A 22,549-nucleotide genomic window follows, 5' to 3' on the forward strand; every position below is an offset into this window, starting at 1 on the left:
CGTCAACATACTATGGAGCTGAGAAGTCCCTGATCCTCCTGTCTCTACCTTCTAAGTCCTTGGTTACAGAAGTCGCCACTCTGTGGGGTTTTTGACTCTTTGCTTCCTTGTTTGGTAGGGTCTTGCTAGACAGTTCAAGCTAGCCCGGAACCTGTGGTCTTCCCACCGCAGCCCCCTGACAGCAGGAATTGCAGGTGTGCTGTCCCGCCCAACTGCTCTGGGTCTCACTTCCCACTTGCTCAGGGTGAAAGGCTCCCAGCACATTACTAAAGCATGTCCCTGACTGAAGGCTGCACTTGGGCCTGCTCTGGAACCCAGATGGACCAACACGGGAGCGGGAGGGAGGAAGTGGAAGGGGACGGATGCTCACGATCCCTTCCACCATGAAACAGCAAGTCCAAGAAACAATGGGCTGAAGCGAGGCCGTGAACTGAAACCTCCGAATTAGTCAGAAGAAAATCTTCCAATTTAAGTTGTTTTCTTGAGCGTTTTGTCCCAAAGACAAATGTCTGACAGTTACCTTGGGTGTAAACAGAGACACAACCCATTGGAAACCACTTAAATGTGCCTGTCTTGGGACAGGAGAGATAGCTTTGGCGAAGAGCACAGGCTTCTCTTACAGACATCCAAGTTTGGTACCCAGCACCATCTGGTAGTTTGCAAATACCAGTGCTGGGGAATCTTAAAACTTCCCATGCAGGTCGCACCTGGCTGTCTCATTTTTTTAATGTTATGCATTGGTTTTTTTGCCTGCTTGTAGACCCCTGGAGGCAGTGTGGGTGCTGGGGGATTTAACTTTGACTTAACCACAGGTCCATCCCTTATTACATTTTTATTTATTTACACTGCCATGTTCAAGTGTGTTTTGCCATAGTAAGGATGTACAGGGCAAAAGATATCTGTCTTCCCACGTATGAATCCAGGGGACGGACCTCACAGCACCTTTACATAATGAACCATCTTGCCAACACTAAACACTTGCTCTTTTTTTTTTTTAAGATAGGGTCTCACACAGCCAAAGATGACAGCTCTTCCTGCCTCTGCTCACAGGGTGCTATGTCATGGGACCTTGATACAGTGCCAGTGAAACATTACTTTGTACAGGCAAGATGCTACTAAAATGAGTCCAATCTTCACGTGGTTGTGTTTGAAGGTGTAGATAAGCATTATGTTTTGGACAGTTAGAATTTGGGTCGTGCATTTTTAAAGAAACAAATATGGTGAGTTCAGTTCAAGGCCAGCCTCAGCTTCTTGAATTTATTTATCGACAGTGGTTCTGATGTATCCCATGTAGCTGAACGCCCTCCCTCCTTTCATGTGTCAAAAGAACAATGTTGTGGAATCACACCTTTTTAGACGGGCTTCAGGGTTTGTCAGGCTTGAGGAGCTCCTCCTGAGAAGGTCCCTCAGGATCCTGAGGACCCCTTTAAAGTCAGTTATTTATGTTTTACCATGTTGTAAGTCCTTGTGTTACAGAAGTAGGATGTCCTGAACTGGAGTTGCAGATGTTGTACACGGGGGGTTTTCGCAAGAACAGCAACTCAACTTTGCCTTCTCTCTTCCTCCTCCTGTTTTTTGTTTAGACTGTAGGGTGGCCTTGCAAAACTAGACAGTCTTAAATCTAGGAAGATTACCATGTAGCCCTGAACAGAAAACAGACTTGTGGTCTGCCTTTGGGGGCTTTTAAAACATTCCCAACTTGATAAGAGGACAACTGAATGCTGGCATTGCTGGTGGTTTCTTAATGAACCGACTAATTAATTAATCAAGCATGTATGGAGGGCTAATATGTATCAAAGGTTTTGGAAGGGCCAGAAGCCTGAGTTATCCAGGGTTGGGAGATCCCCTTGGCTGTTCCTTAACTGAGCAAATGTCCAGGGGGGGAAAATGCTGAGGAAGAGATCCTGATGTGGGAATTTGGGTCTCAACCACAGAAAATTGACCCACTTGCTCTCTTAGGGGTGAAAGGCGTCTTCAATTTAATGTTGCTAAATGGCATTACTAAAGCATGTCCCTGACCTGAAGGAAATTAGGCTGCACAGGTCCTGGGACTGAGATGCTTTGAGAGGAGGCACAGACATCAAGAACCCAGATGATACCAAAAAAACAGACAAACAACAGTAGGAACGGAGGAAAGGAAAGACAGGAAGTAGAAAAGGGCCCGTGCTGGTCTGCCCTGCTTGGATGACCCACATTGAAAGGATCCCTTCCACACATGAAACAGCAAGATCATAAATAAATAAAGAAAGTTTTCCTTCTCTCCAATGGAGTTGGGAAGACAGTCAGCCAAGCTGAACTGACTGAATGAATGAACCTCCGAATTGGATGTGGGAGGCACACCTGTAAACTCCACCTGTAAACTCAGCACCTGGGAGGCCGGGTCAGGAAGATGGCCACATGTTAGAGGCTGGACAGTCTAGAGTTCTGTGAAATGTGGTCAGGACCATAGATGCCCAGATTAAACAGTTTTTTGATTCACATTCCAGAACTGTTTGAAAAGTTATCACCAAATATTCAAATACAAGATTTTTGGTTAGCTTCCAGGCTAGTTACCAAAGCTGAGGAAAAAGACCTCGCCCAAATGTTGGCATTATATGCCACAGCCATCCAGTGCTAGGCTTTGGTTTTGCTGGATTCTCACCCGCTGCCCAGGACTAGGAGATGATCCATCTCAAGGCTGTCCTCCTGCCTCACCTCCTGAGGGAGAGCATTACAGGTTCAAGCTACCACGCTTGGTTCTAAAAGCTTAGTTTCAGTCCTTATCTGTCATTTCTGCACTCTTGAGAGAGTCTTTATCTCTTCCCACAGAGACTGAGAAATGCCCCCTCTCCTTCCCAGTGACTCTTGGAGCTCTACTATAACCAGCTCTCAAGACTTCAGAGAAACTTAGAAAAGATTTCCCTTATTGACATAGAGACTTGACAATAAATATTACAAACATATGGACTGGGGGGTGCAGGATGATAGGGCAGCCTGGATTGGTAAGCAACCAAATTTCTTACATTTTTGACATCACTGTTGAGTCACAGACATATAAGCAGAGAGTCACAAATCTTTGCTGCCCAGGCAGAGGCAAAGAGAGTCAGAGTGCATTACACCCCAAAAGGATAAATATTCCCAGAACTCATCACACCTCAAATGGATAAACATTCCAACAAAGAAATAATGCAAAGCATCATCCTAGGGCTGGGTGAGATGCTGTGCGCCTTAATCCCAGCCCTCGAGAGCCTTGAGCAGAAGGATCAGAAGTCCCTTGTCAGTCGGGGATTAAGACCTTGTCATAAGAAACAAAACAAAAACTGTTCCAGACCTTTGAGGACAATTCTTCTAGAGAAAATGTGCAGCGTCCTGTGGATCTGTGATCCAAGGCAAAATGAACGCCTGAGAGGGGTTCCGTGAAAGTTTTTTGAGTCCACATGGAAATGAACCATTTTTGGACAGATCTAACATATTACAAATATGCATTTTTTTAATCCAAAGTAGGAAAAATTTCAAATCTGAAAGACACAGTGAGTTCAATCCTCCCGCCTCAGATCCTGAGTGCTGGGAATGGGTATGCACCATTCCTGATCATGTCAAACTGTTTAGAAAACACTGTAAAGATGACACAGTTTGCTGCAGATTTTTAGCCATGTATGGCCCCTACACCATCCATAGCTCCAGTTCCAGGGAGTCTGAAGTCGTCTTCTGGCTTCCACAGACACCAGGCACACCTGTGCTATACAGACATCCATTCAGACAAAAACACCTCATTCTTAACTATTTTCTAGGCTGGAGGCAGATTGTCATGTTTATCTCACCTGGAACTGTAGACGAAATGAGGACATTTTAGAAGACTTTAGCTGAGGCTGCAGGCAGTTGCAGCTTAAAGAATATGAGTGGAGGGATGACTGGAAGGGATGGACAAAGGCTTTCAGCAGGTCCAACTCAGGAAACCTGCAACCCCTGATACTCTTATTGCCAACCGGAGAAATGACCAAAGAAAGCTCAGGAATCAGTAAGTATCTCTCAACCATAGCTTTAAATGTCAATAAAGAAATATCTACTAGCTGACCGAATATAAAGTCTAAATCCAGCTGGGCCTGGTGTCTGGAAAGGTCATCCAGATTAAAAATTGAAAAAATTCAAATTAAACCCTACCGTAGACTAAATGGATTTAACGGAGATGTATGAAATATTCCCGGGACTGGCAAGATGGCTCAGTGGGTAACGTGCTGGCTACGTACGCCCGGAGAGCTGAACCTGGTCCCTGGAGGTCCCTGGAGGCTGCAGAAAGGTGGAAAGAGAAAGCAGAAGCCGTTTCCCGACCTCTGCATGGTCCCTGTGGCATACATGCTCCCACATACATAGCACACACACCACAGCAAGATACAGATAGACCAGCAACACGGCTCGGTATATAAAGGCTCTTCCTGTAGAAACCCGGTGACCTGAGTTTGATCATGGGAGCCCACATAAATAAAAATGAGAGAACAGAAATTGCTCTATGATGTCTGCATGTTCTCTCTCTCTCTCTCTCTCTCTCTCTCACACACACACACACATTCTTTCTCTCTCACGCACACTAAATAAATTAATTAAAAATTTAAATTAAAAACATTCTTTCCGGCAAATATAGAATACACATTCTTCTCGGTAGCCCCTGGAACCCTTTCTTAGACAGGAAGCATTCTAGGATATAGCTCGGGTGTGAACAAGTAGAAAAGAATCAAAATCTTTTATTGCATATCAGACCACAGTACAATAAAGCTAGAAATTAATAGTGAGAAACTCCACAAACAAATGGACGTGGAGTAATGCACTCTTAATGGCCATTGGATCATGGAAGAAACAAGTGTGAAGAAATTTAACCCTTTTAATGAGGAACTATTAACTGATTATGGGCTCTGGAGGAGGGGGAGATGGATTTCTTTAAGAGTGTAGCCCCTGCATTAATCCTCAAGAGACCCCAGGGAGGCCCCAGGGAGGTTAGAGGTCTGGTGGGGTGGGGAGTGGGGCGTGGGGCGTGGGGGGTGAGGACATCCTCGTGGAGACAGGGGGCAAGGAGGAGGTATGGGATGTGGAACAGTCAGAGTGTGGACTGGGAGGGGAATAAAATCTGGAGTGTATAGAAAAAGATTAAATAAAAAGAATAAAAAAAAAGAGTAGCCACTGCTAACAGTTTGACCACACTGGTTGTCCCACACCGATGAGTATACAGACAGCACAAATTACCAAAATAAAGTAAAACGAGGACTTGGAGTTGGGAGAGTCGTGGGGGGCCTAGGAAGAATGAGGAGAAGGAGTGGGGAGGAAGTATGATCAAAACACACAGTATGCAGTTCTCAAAGAATTAATACTATTCTTCATGGAAATGGAAGTATGGCGTCCTGAGCCTTGGGCAGCTAAGTTGGTGGTAAGAGGAAGTGATAGCTGGGAGCTCTTCCACTAAAAAGTCCAAAAGAGCTCACAGAACCAGTGTGATGAGACACCTCAAGGTCCTCCACAATCAAGAGCAAGGCACACACCTTAACCCCAGCACTCAGGAGGCAGAGGAAGGAAGAACTCCGTGAGTTCAAAGCCAGACTAGTCTACATTGTGAGTTCCAGAACGGCCGGGCTATGTACAGAGACTCTGTCTCAAAAACAACAAAGCCCCTCCCAACACCCCCTACACCGCCAGAACATTTAGGGGCCATACACACTTTCAGCAGAGTATCAGGACACAAAATCAACATTCGAAAACTAGTAGCTAGGGCTGGCAAGGTGACTCCGTGGTTAGGAGCCTTGGCCGCTATGCTCAGGCCCAGGCTCTGTCCTCAGTACCCACACATTAGCTCACAGCCATCTCTAGCTCCAGTTCTAGAGGATCTGCTGCCCTCATCTGGCCTCCTCAGGAACTGCATGCACGTGAAGCACACGCACGCCTGTACTTATGCACGCCTTCAGGGAAAACGCCTGTACTTATAAAATTAAACAAAAAATAAATAATTTTTTAAACAAAAAAGAAAAAACAATATCTCTTCTTGCCAAGAAAGAAATCAGGGGACGATTAGAAGTTCAAGATCAGCCACAGGACCCAGCCTTAAAAAAAAAAAAAAAAAAGAAAAAAAGAAAAGAAAAGCAAAGCAAAAGGGAACTGGAGTGATATCGTAAGTGGTTAAGAGTACTTACTGGCTGCTCTTCCAGAGGGCCCAGGTTTGGTTCCCAGCACTCACGTGGTAGTGTCTGTAGCCCCAGTTCCAGTCTATTCGATGCCTTCTTCTGGTCTCTGAGAGCACGTAGTACACAGACATATGTGCCTGCAGAGTCTCAAACACAGAAAATAAGAATAAATAAGTCTTAAAAACAAACAGAAGAAAGGGGATAATATTTTTGTTTTAGCTCATCCAGTTCTTATAACTCATTGGTCTGAGTGATTTATAAATAAAAGACATTTATTTCTCATTATGTTGGAAGCCGGAACATGCAAGCCATCAGGAGATCTGGTGGGGGCTTGCTGTCTGGTCTATAGATGGCACCTTGTTGCTTTGTCTTCGTGAGGTAGAAGGGACCAAGGGGCTCCCTCTGGATCATTTACTATAAAACCAGCCCTATTGTTTGTGTGAAGTCCTCACAAGTCAGTCAGTTCCCAAAGGCCTCAACTCTTTATGTGTTTGCAGGACACTGGTCTTACTACATAGCCATGGCTGGAACTCACTGTATAGACCAGGTAGCCTTGAACACACAGATATCTGCCTGCCTCTGCCTCTGCCTCTGCCTCTGCCTCTGCCTCTGCCTCTGCCTCTGCCTCTGCCTCTGCCTCTGCCTCTGCCTCTGCCTCTGCCTCTGCCTCTGCCTCCTGCCTCTGCCTCTGCCTCTGCCTCTGCCTCTGCCTCTGCCTCTGCCTCTGCCTCTGCCTCTGCCTCTGCCTGACATGTTGGTGTTTAAAGGCATATGGAACACACCTGAGTATGTTGAGATTTTTTTTAAAATATCATCATTGTAGGAAAACAGTCAGACTCAAGCAAGATCTATGGAGTTTGTCACAGGGATGCATAGTGGGGTCAGTGTTAGGAATACAAACCGTGTAATTCATCATACCTAATGGAGAAAATGTATGGCTCTCTCAAGACTCTCCATAACAACATCGCTTACAAAGCTCACAGGACGTTAGAAACAGAGGAACACTCCCAACAAGATAACTGTCGTTAGGAAGGAATAAAATCTTACATCTAACCTACTTCTTTGTGGTTATGTACATGCTAGGCACAGTTCTACCAATGCCATCACACTTAATGGCAAAATACTGAAAAATCTGAGCCAGATATGGTGTAATTCTAGCATTTGTGAGGCCAAGGCTATGGGAAATAAGTTTGAGGCTAGCCTGGGCTCTATATCCTGATAGTGTTTCAAAACCAAAGCAAATACCCTGGACAATGCAGACATCTGCTTTCTCCACTCTTACTCAGCATTATAATGGAACATTTAAATCTCTCCCCCAGGGTCAGCATGATGGCTCTGTGGGTAAAGGAGCTTGCTGTATAAGCCTGAGGACCTGAGTTCAATTCCCTGAAGTCACATAAAGTTGGAATGACAGAGTAGGCTCCACAAAGAAGTCCTTTGACTTCTCCACATGTGCTGTGAGAAGCAAGTGCACTTATGTGCACACACACTTCATCCTAGAGCTCCAGGCTGGAGCAGGAGGGTATTGAGTGTGAGGGCTACCTGGGCTGCACAGCAAATCCCTGCCACAAATAAACAAAGGAAATGAAAAAATAATGGTAATAATAGTTTAAAAACCCAACGACTTCTCCAAAACAAACAACAAACACACTCGAACTTGAAATAATATACAAAACCCTACTAGATTTACTAAGTCATTTTACGAGGTCACAGGATACACAGCCAATTTAATACAATGCATTTGGGGTTGGGGATTTAGCTCAGTGGTAGAGCGCTTGCCTAGCAAGCGCAAGGCCCTGGGTTCGGTCCCCAGCTCCGAAAAAAAAAAAATGCATTTATTACACTCAATGCACAATTGGAAATCACCGAGCACAGTGTAGTACCACTTGCAATATTGCAAAACAAAGCCATGGAGCAGATGTGACTGTCATAAACACTGGCAAGGTTGGTGTTTGGAAGAACAAAACACAGATCAGAGAAATCACAGCAGACGAAGACTGTGAGAGATGAGTGTGCTTATGGATTAGAAGACTCGATACTGTTAAGTAAGGCAGGAGCCACCCCTGAATGTGATCTATAGATTAAGCGCAAGCCATTCGGAAATCCACTAGGAATGCTGGGAGAAACCAGTGAGTTGATTTCTCAGAATTATGTAGGGAAGAGAACCAAAACAACTTTAAATTTTCATTACGTTAAAGAGTGTGTGTGTGTGTGTGTGTGTGTGTGTGTGTGTGTGTGTGTGTGTGTGTGTGTACTCATAGCATCCATGGAGAAGTCAGAGGACACCTTCTTGCAGGAGTTCGTTTTTCACCGTATGGGTCCTGGGGATTGCTCTCAGGTTGGCAGACTGTAAGAACCTTTACCCATTCCTCTGGCCCCAAAATGAGTTTTTAAAGAAACAGATTTAGAGAAGCCAGGCTTCCTGATATCAAGTCTCACTGCAGAACCACACTGGTCAAGGGGGAGTGACATCGGGAAAGTATGAATCAAGTTGATCACCACAAGGGAAGCAAGGTGGCTGATGGCCGCATTCCCAGCACAGCAGAGGTGGACCCGGAGAGATCACTACAAGTTTGAGGCCAGCACGCTCTACACATTGAGTTCAGCCAGGCAGGACTACCCATGAGATCTGAAACAAAACAGCAAACGAATTCATCAATGGGACAAAATAGCTTACAGATAAAGATTCAAATATATGAGAAAAATTATGTTGATTTAATTTTGTTGTCTGTGTATTAAGACAGGGGTATCACTGTAAGATCCACACTGGCCTGGAATGGTTGCAGCCCCTAGGTTGGCCTGTAACTGGGGGTAGTAATCCTTCTGTTTTTCTGGAGATTATAGGTGTTAGCCAACACATCCAACTGCGTTTCTTTCTTTTTTTTTTTTCTTTCAGTTTTGTGTGTTTTTGTTACAGTCTTTTTGAAACAGGACCTCATATAGCCCAGGCTATACTCCAACTCTCAATGTAACTGAGAGTCGAGAAACCCCTGATCTTCCCTTTTCACTTCTTAATTGCTGGGATTACAGGTGTGAACCTTTGCGCCTGGCTCAAAAAAGGTTTAAAAAAAATCTTTATTTTGAACTAATTTATATATAATAAAGTTCACGGAAGTAAAATACACAATGGAATGTTTTTACGTTCGCATAGTTGTACAACTGTCCCCAGGTTAGCATACTTCCAACACCCGAAAAAGAAGCCATGTGGCCACCAGCAGGCCACTCCTCTCTCCCACCTCATCCCCAGGTAACCACTCACCCACTTCCTGTCTCTGGAGAGTCTCTCAGCTTGACGCATCATCACGGAAGTGGGGTCCCAGAACGCTGTCTTTTGTGACTGGTTTCTGTCCCTTAGCTCACTGCTCTCACAATCCCTCCATTTCAGAGTGTAGTAACATTTTGCTCCTTTTTATCGTTTGAATATTGTTCTCTTGAGTGACTACATACACTATATTTTACGGGTCTGGTTTCCAGTTGGTGGACATTTATTTTTTCCACTTTAGAAATATCATGAATAGGGGGCTGGAGAGATGGCTCAGTGGTTAAGAGCACTGACTGCTCTTCCAGAGGACCTGAGTTCAATTCCCAGCAACCACATGGTGGCTCACAGCCATCTCTAATGAAATCTGATGCCCTCTTCTGGTGTGTCTGAAGACAGCAACAATGTACTCACATAAATAAAATAAATAAATCTTTTTTTTTTTTTTTTTTCCGGAGCTGGGGACCGAACCCAGGGCCTTGCGCTTCCTAGGCAAGCGCTCTACCACTGAGCTAAATCCCCAACCCTAAATAAATCTTAAAAAAAAAAAGAAATATCATGAATAGTGCTGTATAGATTATTATATGAGTTGGGGTAGACATTTTTTTCTAAGAAAAGTTTCTTTCCTATTTGTGGTCACATGTGCGCGTGCACACCCCCGTCTGTCATGTGTGCCCTACACATTCGAGTCCTGTAGAGGGGAGAAGAGAGCCAGATCCCCGGAAGCTAGGGTTGCAGGTGGTTGTGAGCTGCCCGGTGTGGGTGCTGGAAACCTGACTCGGGTCCCCTTCAGAAGCAGGAAGTGCTCGTTAAGAACAGGGCTGCCTCTTCAGACCCAGGGCTGCCTCTTCAGACCCAGGGATTTATTCACTTTGGAGTCTGGGCCTCACTCTGCTCCCTAGGCTTCCTCAAACTTGAAGTCCTGCCTCTACCCGTCATATGCTGGGATCACAGGTGCATACCACCACACATAGCTTTTTTATTTTTGACAAAGGTATAATGACTATCCAAAAAAAAAAACGATTGTCTTTCTTGTCTTTCTAACAAACTGTCCACAGTCACCACATACGCAAAAGCAAAGGGATGAATATCGAGGGGCTGGGGGAAAGCTCAGTTGGCCGAGTGCTTGTCTGCCATTCCTGAAGCCCTGGGTTCAAGCCCCAGTACCGCATAAACAGGATGGTGGTGCGCTGCTCTAATTCAAGCACACAGGGAGGTGGACACAGGAGGATCAGAATTCAAGATCACTGTGAACTTCATCATAAGAAAAAATTAATCGGGGTTGGGGATTTAGCTCAGTGGTAGAGCGCTTGCCTAGCAAGCCAAGGCCCTGGGTTCGGTCCCCAGCTCCAGAAAAAAAAAAAAAAAAAAAAAAAGAAAAGAAAAAATTAACTCAATGTGTATTATGGAGGCTTAATGTACCGAGTAAAACATAAAATTTCTGGAAGAAAATGTAACATTGATCAGGCAAATTTTTCTTAAATATTGAGTCTGGATGGAAAGACACAAAAAACTGAGGGGACATGAGAGGGAAAAACTGCTCACTCTGGGGTTCTGCCTCACCGACCGAGTGAGATTCGAGAAACTAAAGCACAACTGACAACTCCAGGGTTAATGTCTGCTTTCCTAAGGACATCAACAAGAGTGTTCGAAACAACAGCTGGATTGTGCTTGCTTAGGGTCAGGATGTCTGTGCCCGTGAGCATCCCTAACTCTGGACAGCAAACCTTGAACCTCGAACCTCAGAAAACCACGCCACAACTTCACTAGACAGGAATTCTCTAGGAACAAGTGAGCCAGGTTATCTGCTTTTACCTAAAGCTTAACCTGGTTAGTAGTCAAACCCTGTTGAACAGTAAGTACATCCTTTGAATCCTCTGGTCAAGGTGATATAAAGCCACAAAATCATAAATATAAATATGTATGCATATATGTTAAAGACACAGGATAAAGATTCATTGGTGGGGCTCTGTCTTGAGAAGTCTACACTCATTTCTTGGATGTGTACTGCAATTTTTCTAAGCATGTCTGTCTCTGTCTTTGTGTCTCTGTGTCTCTCTGCCTCTGTGTCTCTGACTGACTCTGTCTCTGACTGTCTCTGTCTCTCTCTGTATCTATCTGTCTGTTTGTTTGTCTGTCTGTTTGTCTGTCTGTCTCTGCTTTCATTTTTCCCTTATCTAGTGAATGCACTGACTGTTTCACTCTGACTCATCCTAAAATTCTTTTGGGCAGCATTGCCAAGGGTCTGGATTACTTGAATGGAGGGCCTTAAGAAGGAAAAATCCCCAAGGCTGTCTGTGGCAAGATTCCTTACCATTACTGACAGATAGTATATACTTAAAAATGTAATCAGTAAAAAAAAATATGTCAAATGGGAATTCATCAAAAGAAAGAACTTTTGCCTTTTTTAAAAGACACTGCTAAGCTATAGAGCAGCTGATGGTTTACACACGCCTGTAATCCCCTACACTCAGGAAACTGAGGCAGGACCTTCAAGGTGGCCTGGGGTGAGACCCTGTCTTATATGACAAATGGGGCCAGCGAGACAGCTCCATGGGTAAAGACACTTGCCACATCAGTCTGATGATCTGAATTCGACCTCTAGGTTCCACAGTGGATGGAAAGAACTGAGTACTAAAGTTAACCTCTGACCTCTATGAGTGTACCCTGGTCCACACAGTCGATGATGATGATGATGATGATGATGGTGGTGGTGATGGTGGTGATGATGGTGGTGGTGGTGGGGGTGGTGATGGTGGTGATGATGGTGGTGGTGGTGGTGGTGATGGTGGTGATGATGGTGGTAATGATGGTGGCAGTGGTGGTGGTGATAGTCAATTAAAGCAAAATGACAAAAAGGAGATTGAAAAGATGAGTCACCAGTTGGGAAGCAATATTTACTACGTAAATGTAACGGAGAGGTTCCAACATTTCACACTAAGGGCATGTTGGTAAAGTAGAGCCCTGAGTTAAAGTTCCAGTGTCCATGCTTAAGAAACCAGGCATGCAGTCAGTCCTGCAGATCCAAAGCTGCAGGATCACCATGACACAGGCAATGGCGAGGTATCACAGAGGAGTCCCGGAGAGGATCCAGTATTGATAGTGTAGCAGAAGCAGAGGCCTTGAACCAGACTAACAATTCATTCCAATGAACATTTGCAAGTAAAGATGTGTGTACTGTGGGACACACTGGGACACATTACAGCTTCCATAGCAAGATTTTGGGGGAGGGGGTTGTAAGTGTGGAGGGCAGATACAAAGGGATGGGGAGATGAGTGGAATTGAGGTGCGTGATGTGAAATTCACAAAAATTTAAAAGTTAAAAGAAAAAAAAAGGGAAAAGAAGCAGGGTAAGGTAATGCGTGTTTGTAAACCCAGCCCTGGGGGTAGACACCCACAGATCCCTGGGGCAGATCCTTGGCTGGCCAGCCTAGACTTCTTGGTGAGTCTCGGGTCCCAGGGAAAGACCGTCTCAATACACAAAGCAGACAACGCATACAGAATGACACTGAAGCTCGACTTATAAGAGAAGGAGAGGGGAGAGAGTTAGGTCAGACATGGTGCTGTAGCTTTAATGCCAGCACTTTAGAGACAGGCAGCTGGATCTTAGTGATTTTTGAGGTCAGCCTGTTTTACATAGTTAGCTCCAGGCTAATCAGTGAGATTTTTGTCTCATAAACAAAAAAACAAAAAAAGGAAAGGAGATTCCATTTCTAAATTGAAACCATAGTAGAATACACACTCAAAACCAAAGTGAAAAAAAAAAAAAAAAAACACCCTTAACTGTGCCTGTAACTCTAGCTCTTGGGATAGTGGAGGCTAAAGAATCAGGGGTTCAAAGTCATCCTCTGCTAAATACAACGCTCAAGACTATTCTGAGCTACATGAAACCTTGTCTCAAAATCCTTCAGAAACCAATCAACCAACCAGCCAGCCAGCCAATCAAACAAGTATCCTCATGTACACACACACACACACACACACACACACACACACACACACACACACACACACACATACACACACAAACCAATGAAGATGTGGAACAACTAGAACTTTCTGTTTCTGGTGGGGATACAAAATTGTATATCGATTGATTGATAGATGGATTGATCAAGACAGGGTCTTGCTATGTAGCCAAAGTTGACCTCAGACTCGTGATATAGCCCAGGCTGGCCTCAAATTCTGTCAATACTCCTATGGTGATGGTCAGATTGTTTACACTAAAAACAGCCCAAATATCCCTCAAACGGAGCATGGAGAAATAAACGAATCCATCCAAACAGTGCATCACTCATCTGCAGTCAAAATGGACCAACCACCCATGCACTCAGCAGTGTTGAACTGCAAGATTCCCAGTGACTCCACAAGGTACAGACTGGCATTTGCTAAGTATGTGACATTGTTTAAAGGGAACAATTAGGGCTGGAGGGATGGCTCAGTGGTTAAGAAAACTTGCTGATCTTCCAGAGGAACTGAGTTCAATCCCCAGCACCCACGTGGTGGCTCACAGCTGTCTGTAACTTTAATCTTAGGGTGTCTGGCACCCTCTTCTGATCTCTGTAGGCTCATGCACACATGTGGTGCTCATAGACACGCTCAGGCACACATATCTACACATAAATATTAAAACAATAATAAAAGGCAAAACTCTAAGAGCCACAGAGACAGTTGAGCAGATGACCTGAGTCCAACCCTCAGTGCCCACATGGTGTAGGCAACAACTGACAGCTGGATGCTGTCCACATATGCAGCACGTCTCTGGCAGCACTACTACAAATAAATAAATGTAGTAAAAAATAAAAGACAAAACACACCAAAGAGGAAAAAAACAAATAAATGGCTGCCTGGGGCTCAAAGTGAGATGAAGATCCAACATGGAAGGGACAGAAGGGAATTCTGGGAGCAGTGGAAATGTTGTCTATGAGAGTGGTTACACAGCTGCATGTTTTTGTCACTACTGAAAGACGTGTGTGTTAAGTACCTAACTCTTAATAAACTTGGATTTAAAATATTGTGCTTAAAGGGCCTTAGATAGAAACACAACTAAAAAAATACACAAACGACCATAACAATGGCATAGTGTGTTCTAAGCTAAAACCCTCTCCACTGTTTCTGTGTAGGTGGAGTAGAGACAGCCTAGTTTATTTTAGCTATTCTGTTAACGATGCATGTTTTAAAATGTAAGGATAAACAAAAAAGGGTAGAGATAAAATAAAGGCATCTCTTGCTCACCACCACCAATCTGCTATAGAAATCGAAACAGAGGGAAGCAGGGTTCTCACTGTCTCTGTTTTTGAGACAGAGTCACATACAATCCAGGCTGGTCTCAAATTTGCTGAAGCTGGTGTTGAATTTCTCATCTTCTTCCCAAGTGCTGGGATGGCAGTTGTGTTTGACCATGGGTGGGGAGTTCCCATTGATTTTGTTATTGTTTTGTTTGAGACAGGTTCTTGCTTTATATCCCAGACTGTTTTGAAACCCCATGACAAACTTTAATCCATATTTTTTTAAAAAGAAAAACAACAAAGTGAAACGCATTGACATCAAAAACCAATTTCCTAAAACACAAACAAAATACAATTCAACATCAGTATCTATGTGACAATTTAAAAAGTGTTTAAGTTTCTTAACTCAAAACAGTTTGGTACTGGCATAGGATGAACACAGATACAAAAGCAAGTAGGCCTTGAAGTTGGGATCCAGGTTGTGTTCCAACCTATGATGTGTAAGATGTTCCTCCTAGGGTTAAAACATTCCACCTTGCAGGAAGCTCCTTGAACTGGAAGCTAAACAACACAAAACAACTTCAGGAAGTCCCTGAAACTGAACAGGTTCACCACACCCCTCTCTGACTGAGTAAGCAATAAAAGCTGATCCCTCTCAGATGAAAGGGAGCTGGGCTGCAAGGAGACTCTTAGTCTGAGCTGCCAATACGACTCAGACAAGCTGGGCTACAATGAAAGCTCTGAACCCCAACAGCTCCCTGGAGGGGCAGAAAACAGCTTAGTTGGCTGGAAGAGGTTTAGACAAACTGAGACATCCCAGAAGGACACTCTCCAAACTGCTAAGGTGTCTGCAGTGTGCTTCCGGTTTCCCAGCTTTCTGAGTTGTCACTAGTGCTGGGGTGGGCTTTGATGATGTGGCTGTCTTTTAGTCATTTTTGCTGCATCAAGTAACCCCTTATCTATATTCCTATAACTAACCCCAATAAAATCCACTGGTTCACTGGGGTGGACTTTGATGGCATCTGTACTTTGGTCAGTAGTGGGCTCACTATCTGGGGTGAGCACATGCGTGTCTTGTGTCTCTCCAGGGAATGTTTTGTCCACAACAAAATGCTAAGTCATTGCTGTAAGTTATTGTCCCATATGTTTAGTTTGTTTTTGAGACAGGGGCTACCATGTATCCTGGATGGCCTGAAACTCACTATGTATACCACGCTGACCTTAACTCATAGAGATTCACCTGCCTCTGCCTCCCTAGTCCTGAGATTAAAAAGGTTGTGCCAACACCTGGCTTCCCATTCCTTTCTGACTTGAGACAAAAAACTTGCTGAGTTACCCAGGCTGGTCTTGAACTTGTGATCCTCTTACCTCAGCCTTAAATAGCCAGTCTGCATGGTATAGCAGGCCTAGTAAATCAGATGACTTGTAACAAGATGCTAAAACCTCTGGAGAAAGGAAAGGCTTAGTTTAAAGTTGTTAGAAAATCTAGATCTCTGAAAAGATTGAAGCCGGGTGGGCCCTCGCTTTATACTATTCTGTTATTTACGTTCATCTTAGCCAGAGGCCAGGAAGCGATTGCTGCTTATTTTTTAGTGAAACTTTAAAAAAAAAAGATTTGTTTTCATTTTTCTTCTCATTTCTTCTTTTTCTGTTAAATGTAAGTACACTGTCACTGTCTTCAGACACACCAGAAGAGGGCATCAGATCCCATTACAGATGGTTGTGAGTCACCATGTGGTTGCTGGGATTTGAACTCAGGATCTCTGGAAGAGCGGTCAGTGCTCTTAACCACAGAGCCATCTCTCCAGCCCTCATTTTATCTTAGACTATCTTATTACTTTATCTAATCTTAAAGTGGTATTTTAGGGGCTTGGGAGATGTATCTCAGGGCCTCACTATGCTCACCACTGTGCTACACCTAGCCAACACTAGACTTGATTTCATCATTTCTGTCTTCTCAACTCTGGTAAAAAGTCTAGGTGATATGAAATCCTGTTTATTTGATTTTAGTTTTTAGTGTGTGTGTGTGTGTGTGTGTGTGTGTGTGTGAGAGAGAGAGAGAGAGAGAGAGAGAGAGAGAGAGAGAGAGAGAGAGAGAGAGAGCTCAGAGGCCAGAAGAGGACATCAGATCCTCTGGAGCTAGAATTACAGGTAAGCTGCCCTCTGTGGGTTCTGGGAACTGAACTTGGATCCTCTGTGTCTTTTTTTTTTTTCCTTTTCTTTTTTTTTCAGAGCTGATGACCGAACCCAGGGCCTTGTGCTCGCTAGGCAAGCGCTCTACCGCTAAGCTAAATCCCCAATGGATCCTCTGTGTCTTAATTAGGATTATTATTGCTGTGATGAAACACCATGACCAAAAGCGACTCCGGGAGGAAAGGGTTTATTTGGCTTACTCTGTGACATCACTGTTCATCAATGTGGTGATATGAATAAGAATCTCCCTCATAGCATACATTTGAAAACTTAGTCACCAGAAGATACCACTATTCAAAAGGATTAGGAGGTGTGGTCTTGTTGGAGGAAGTGTGTCACTGGGGGTCGGGGGAGGGCTTTGAGGTTTCAAAAGCCCATGCCAAACCCAGAGTCTCTCCCTTCCTCTCCCCTTTCCTCTCCTCCTCCCTCTTCCTCTCCTATGGTATGGATCAGGATGTAGCTCTCAGCCATTTCTCCAATGCTTACTTGCATGCTGCCATGCTCTCCCTTATAATGATATTGGACTAATCTCTAAACTGTAATCAAGCCTCCAATGACATGTTTTCTTTTATAAGAGTTGCCTTGGTCATGGTGTCTCTTCAACAATAAAACAGTGACTAAGACAATCATTGAAGGAAATCTGGACAGTAACTCAAGCAGGACAGGAACCTAGAGGCAGGAACTGCTAAAGAGGCCATGGAAGAATGCTGCTTACTAGCTTGCTCTTCTAGGCTTACTCAGTCTGCTTTCTTATAGAACTCAGGACCATAAGCCCAGGGATGGGCTAAGCCTTCCCATATCAATCACTAGTTAATCACTGATTAAGAAAATGTTCTACAGGCTGACACTCAGCCTGGTCTTATGGAGGCATTTTCTCTATTGAGGTTCCCTCTTCTCAGATGACTCTAGCTGTGTCAAGTTGACATAGATCCAGCCAGCACACTCTGTTACAGCAGAATATATTCTTAACCATGGAGCCATCTCTTCTGCCTCTTGTTTATTTTATTTCATAAATGTATGTGATGGTTTGAATGATAATGGCTCCCAGGGATTCATATGGTTTGAATGCTTGGTCTCCAGTTAGTGGAACTGTTTGGGAAGGATTAGGGGGTGTGGCCTTATTGGAGGAGTTGTAGCCTTGTTGGAGAAGGTATGTCAGTAAAGGTGTGCTTTTCTCTTTCTCTCTGCCTGCTGCCTGCAGATGAGCGTGTAAAGCTCTCAGCTACTGCTCCAGCACCATAGCTGTGTGCTTCCTGCCATGGTGATCACTGAAACTTCTAAACTGTAAGCAAACCGACTAAATGCTCCTCATGCTCAGTGAATCGTAAAGACAATGCTATTAGTCAGGGTTCTCCAGAGAAACAGAATTGATGGAATAATTCTCTATATTAAAGGGGGATTTATTAGATTGCCTTACTGTTTGGGTAGTTCATCAATGGCTGCCTTCGCCAGACAGGTTAACATCACAATAGCTGTCAGTCTTTGAGGCTGGATGCCTTAGCATTCCCAATTTGGTATTGACAATGGAGGGTGACTGGAGAGCCACTGGTCTTCAGTTTCTCATAGAAGATTGAAGAAGCTTGGCTCTGATGTCAGTGATGGCGGCAGTGGCAGCAGCAGTGTAGATGAACGCTATATCAATGGAAAAATCAAGTAGGCAAAAAGCAAATGCTTTTCTTCCTCTGACCTCAGCATCTAAGGTTGGCACCATGAGGTGCCTTCCACATTCGGATAGCTCGTCCCACTTCCAGTGATCTGGTCAAGCAAAGTCCTTACAGATTCCAGAGACGTGTCTCTTGGTCAATTCCAGATGCAGGCAAGCTGATCACCAAGACCAGCAATCAAAGATGCCCCACCTCCTGTTTTCCTTCCTCTCTTCTTTATGTTTGTGTGCTTTAAGATAAATTCTCACTATGTGGCTCAGGCTGTCTTCAAACATAGCTATTCTCCTGTCTTAATCTCCCAAGTGCTGGGATCATAGGTGTGCACCACCAGCCAAGGCTGGAATTTTTAAAAACTAATTTATACTGTGGTCTTGGCCAGTCACCTGTTAGGTCTTTTAATTTGCCTGTGTATATTTATTTAATTTTGAGATAAGGTCTCAACGTGTAGTTTCAGAGCCACTATGTAGGCCAAGCTGGCCTTAAACTTACAGAACATTTACCTGCCTCTGCCTTCCAAGTGCTGGGATTAAAGGCTATGCCACTATGCTCACCTAGATTGTGTGTCTTAGCAGAAATCAACTTTCTTGCAGTTTCCTGAGGCCTCTCTGCTTAGCCTTTTTGCTATGTCCTCACGTGCTGGTCTCTTGGTCTAAGTCAGTGGTTTTCAGCCTGTGAATAATGACCCCTTTGCCAAATGACCGTTTCACAGTGGCCACCTAAGACCATCTGCAGGTCAAATATTTATATTACGATTCACAACAATAACACAATTACAGTATGAAGCAGCAATGAAAATAATGTTATGGTTGGGCATCACCACAACATGAGGAACTGCATTAAAGGGTTGAAGCATAAGGAAGGTTGGTCTAAGTTCTGTCTGTGTCCTAACTTTTTTTGTAAGGATGCCAGTCACCAGATGTCCATACCGTGTAACTCATTTTCCCATGTCTCCTCAAGCCCTGTCTGCAACTATAGTTACATGGTCAAGAGTTAGAACTTTAACATAGGGGCAGTGTGACAGAATTCAGCTCATTACGCGATGTCAAGGGCTTATTATAGGCATTAAATGGAACAGTACCAGTAAAGGGTGGGGGACCTGGGTGGTAATAAGTCTAAGTGTGCACTTAGACAGGATACAGAGCTTTCTTGGCTGGGATAGTGACTGGGTGAATCTGGGGACCTTCTGTTCTAGGTACTTCTCCACCCTGGTCCTTGCCTTATGGTCTCTTGACTTGATCTTTTTCTTTCCTCATTCCTTTGTGTGTGTGTGCATGTGTGTGTGCGTGTGTGCGTGTGTGTGTGTGTGTGTGTGCGTGTGCGTGTGCGTGTGCGTGTGTGTGTGTGTGTGGTGTGTATGTGGTATGTGTGTGTGTGTGGTTTGTATGGATTGGCTCGTTACGTAGTTCAAGATAAACCTGACCTCCTGATCTTTCTGCCTTCATCTCCCAAGTGCTAGGGTTAAACGCATGTACCCTGATACTTAGTGGGCACATTCCTGGCTTCTCTGCCTCCTGCTGCTGCTGCTGCTGCTGCTGCTTGCTGTCTGCCTTTGCAACCCCCCCATCCTCCTGCTTGCCCCTCGTGGTAATAAATCTCCTTTATGTTGAGAATTTGGTGTCTGCGTGTGTTCCTCCATTACAGAGGGAACCCAGGGTCTCATGAACACCAGGAAAACACTCCACTGAACCACACCCACAGCCTTATAAACAGTGAGGCTCCTGTCATATTGCTGGTGACGTTATCTTCCTCCTACCCCAGCCTCTGGAGCACTGGCATTGCAGGTACACACCACCATATTCTTTCCATCCTTGTTCTTTCTTGGTCCCCATGAGATGCTCTTCCGTGAAGGGATCTCGCGGTAATTCTCTGCAACTGCTCTAAGTTCGCCCTTTACGATGGGACACATCCTGTCCCGTGCCCTTACAGCTCAGCAAAGTGCATCTCCAAGGCTCCTGCTGTATCTCTTCTTTGGAGATGTCATTTATTATTAAAATTTAATGATAATCACTTGTATTTATAGCCCTTTTCCCATTTACAAAGCTCTTTTCTATCCATTATCTCTTTTAATCCTCCCAGCATCTGTGAGGAGGAGGAAGTGTGTTTTTCTCTACTTTACAAATGAAGAAAATAAGACTCTCAAGAGTAACATCAGAACTTGGTGGGCTGAGGCAGGGGGATTGCTATAGTTGGAGACCTGCCAGGACTGCCTAGTAAAACCCAGACTAACAGCAACAGCAGCAGCAGCAGCAGCAGCAGCAGCAGCAGCAGCAGCAGCAGCAGCAGCAGCAGCAAAAAGTCATGGCATTTGTGAGGCAGGAGGATCCCATCGAGTTCAATACCAACCTGGGAAATGTAGTGTTTATTTTCTGAGCCACACAGATCATATGTGGCAGAATTTGGCCTCACATTCTGGCCTTTTGGTTTTGAGTAGCTCATGTATTAGATATTCTTCTATTAAAAACATCAAACAAAAGCCCACTGAAGCTGGTTAATGCATGCCTGCAATCCCAGCACTTGGAAGGTGGAGGCAGGAGGATCAGAAGTCTGAAGTCATCTTCAGTTACATCTTGAGTTCGATGCCAGCCTGGGTTACAGGAAACCCTGTCTCAGCAAATAATTAAATCAATATATAAGCTCCTGCTATCTCTTTTGGAGGAATGCAGATGAATTATTTAAGACTGTTTAGATTGGAAACAACAACAGAACATAAGAGAAATTGGCTTCAGCACAAACCAAATTTACTGGCTTGCCCCAGGATTAACCTGGGAGCTGGGTGAGAATGACTCTATGGGACCAAAGCACCACTGTCAAAGAAGTGTGGACAGAACTTCACAGAGAGCTCTGCTCTACAGGGAGAAACCACGACCCAGCCCTGCATGAACTCAGGGAACCTTTCGATGTCCTTTGGTTCTGGATGGCTCAGCTTGGCTCAGTGGGCTAGGAGGAGAATAATTAAAGACAAAGTGGGGAACAGAGCAGGGAGTAGCTTGGAAAGCACTCAAACCGGGAGCATCTGCAGCAGGACCCCTCTGTCCTCTCCTTCCTACATCCTCCCTCTCCTCTTGACTCCAGTACCCCTCGTGGAAGTGCCACACTTCAGGGGCCTCATCCCTGCTTATTAGATGGGCGAGTAAGTTCATGACAGGTTGACGGGGCAGTGCTCTCCTTCCATGGCACGTCAGTGTTCTTCCTAGGTTTGTATTCCCATCTGTAAAGTGGGAAGAGAGACTGAAGGAGATTCCTTGCCCTGCCCCTCCCGCTCATGCTTCTAGGACCACAGGATCCTCTGCAGGTGGAAAGGAAGGATCCTTCAAAGAGCGGAAAGAGAAACCAAACTCATGCCTGTACTCTGGCCCTAGGGACGGTGAATCCACATGGACCTGAATCATTCTCTTTCTATATAATTTGGGATTCAAAACACCTCTTTCTTATAAAGACATTAGGGCTAGAGAGATGGCTCAGTGGTTAAACTGCTCTTCCAGAGGTCCTGAGTTCAAATCCCAGCAACCACATGATGGCTCACAACCATCTGTAATGAGAGCTGGTACTCTCTTCTGTTGTGTCTGAAGACAGCTACACTGTATTTATATATAATAAATAAATAAACCTTATAAAGACATTAAACAACAACAACCCCACCCTGTTACCACCGTTTCTTAAAAGTTGAAAATGCTGGTGTGGCATGTAGCTCTGTTAGTAGAAAGCTCTCCTAGTTTGATCTCCAGCACTGCACAGAGCAAGCGTGTTGGTGAACACCTGCGATTTCAGCTCTTGAAAGTGGAAGCAGGAGGATTCCTGCATGTTCAAGGCTAACCTGCTCTAACATAGTGAGTTCCAGGCCAGCTAGAACTACTTAGCAAGGCCCTGTGTGAACGCACTCTCCCCAAAATGAGGCAGACTTTTACAAAATATATAATCAGAAAAAAAAAAACAAAAACCAAAAATAACCCCCCCCGCCCCACAAAGACCAAAAGAACAGTCCCTTATCCTACTGGAAAAAGACATTTAAAAATATCACATGGATTTTAGAATATAGATATGAATTTCAACAAACGCACTTCT

The sequence above is a fragment of the Rattus rattus genome, chromosome 6, assembly GCF_011064425.1.
Source record: "Rattus rattus isolate New Zealand chromosome 6, Rrattus_CSIRO_v1, whole genome shotgun sequence".
Taxonomy (NCBI): domain Eukaryota; kingdom Metazoa; phylum Chordata; class Mammalia; order Rodentia; family Muridae; genus Rattus; species Rattus rattus.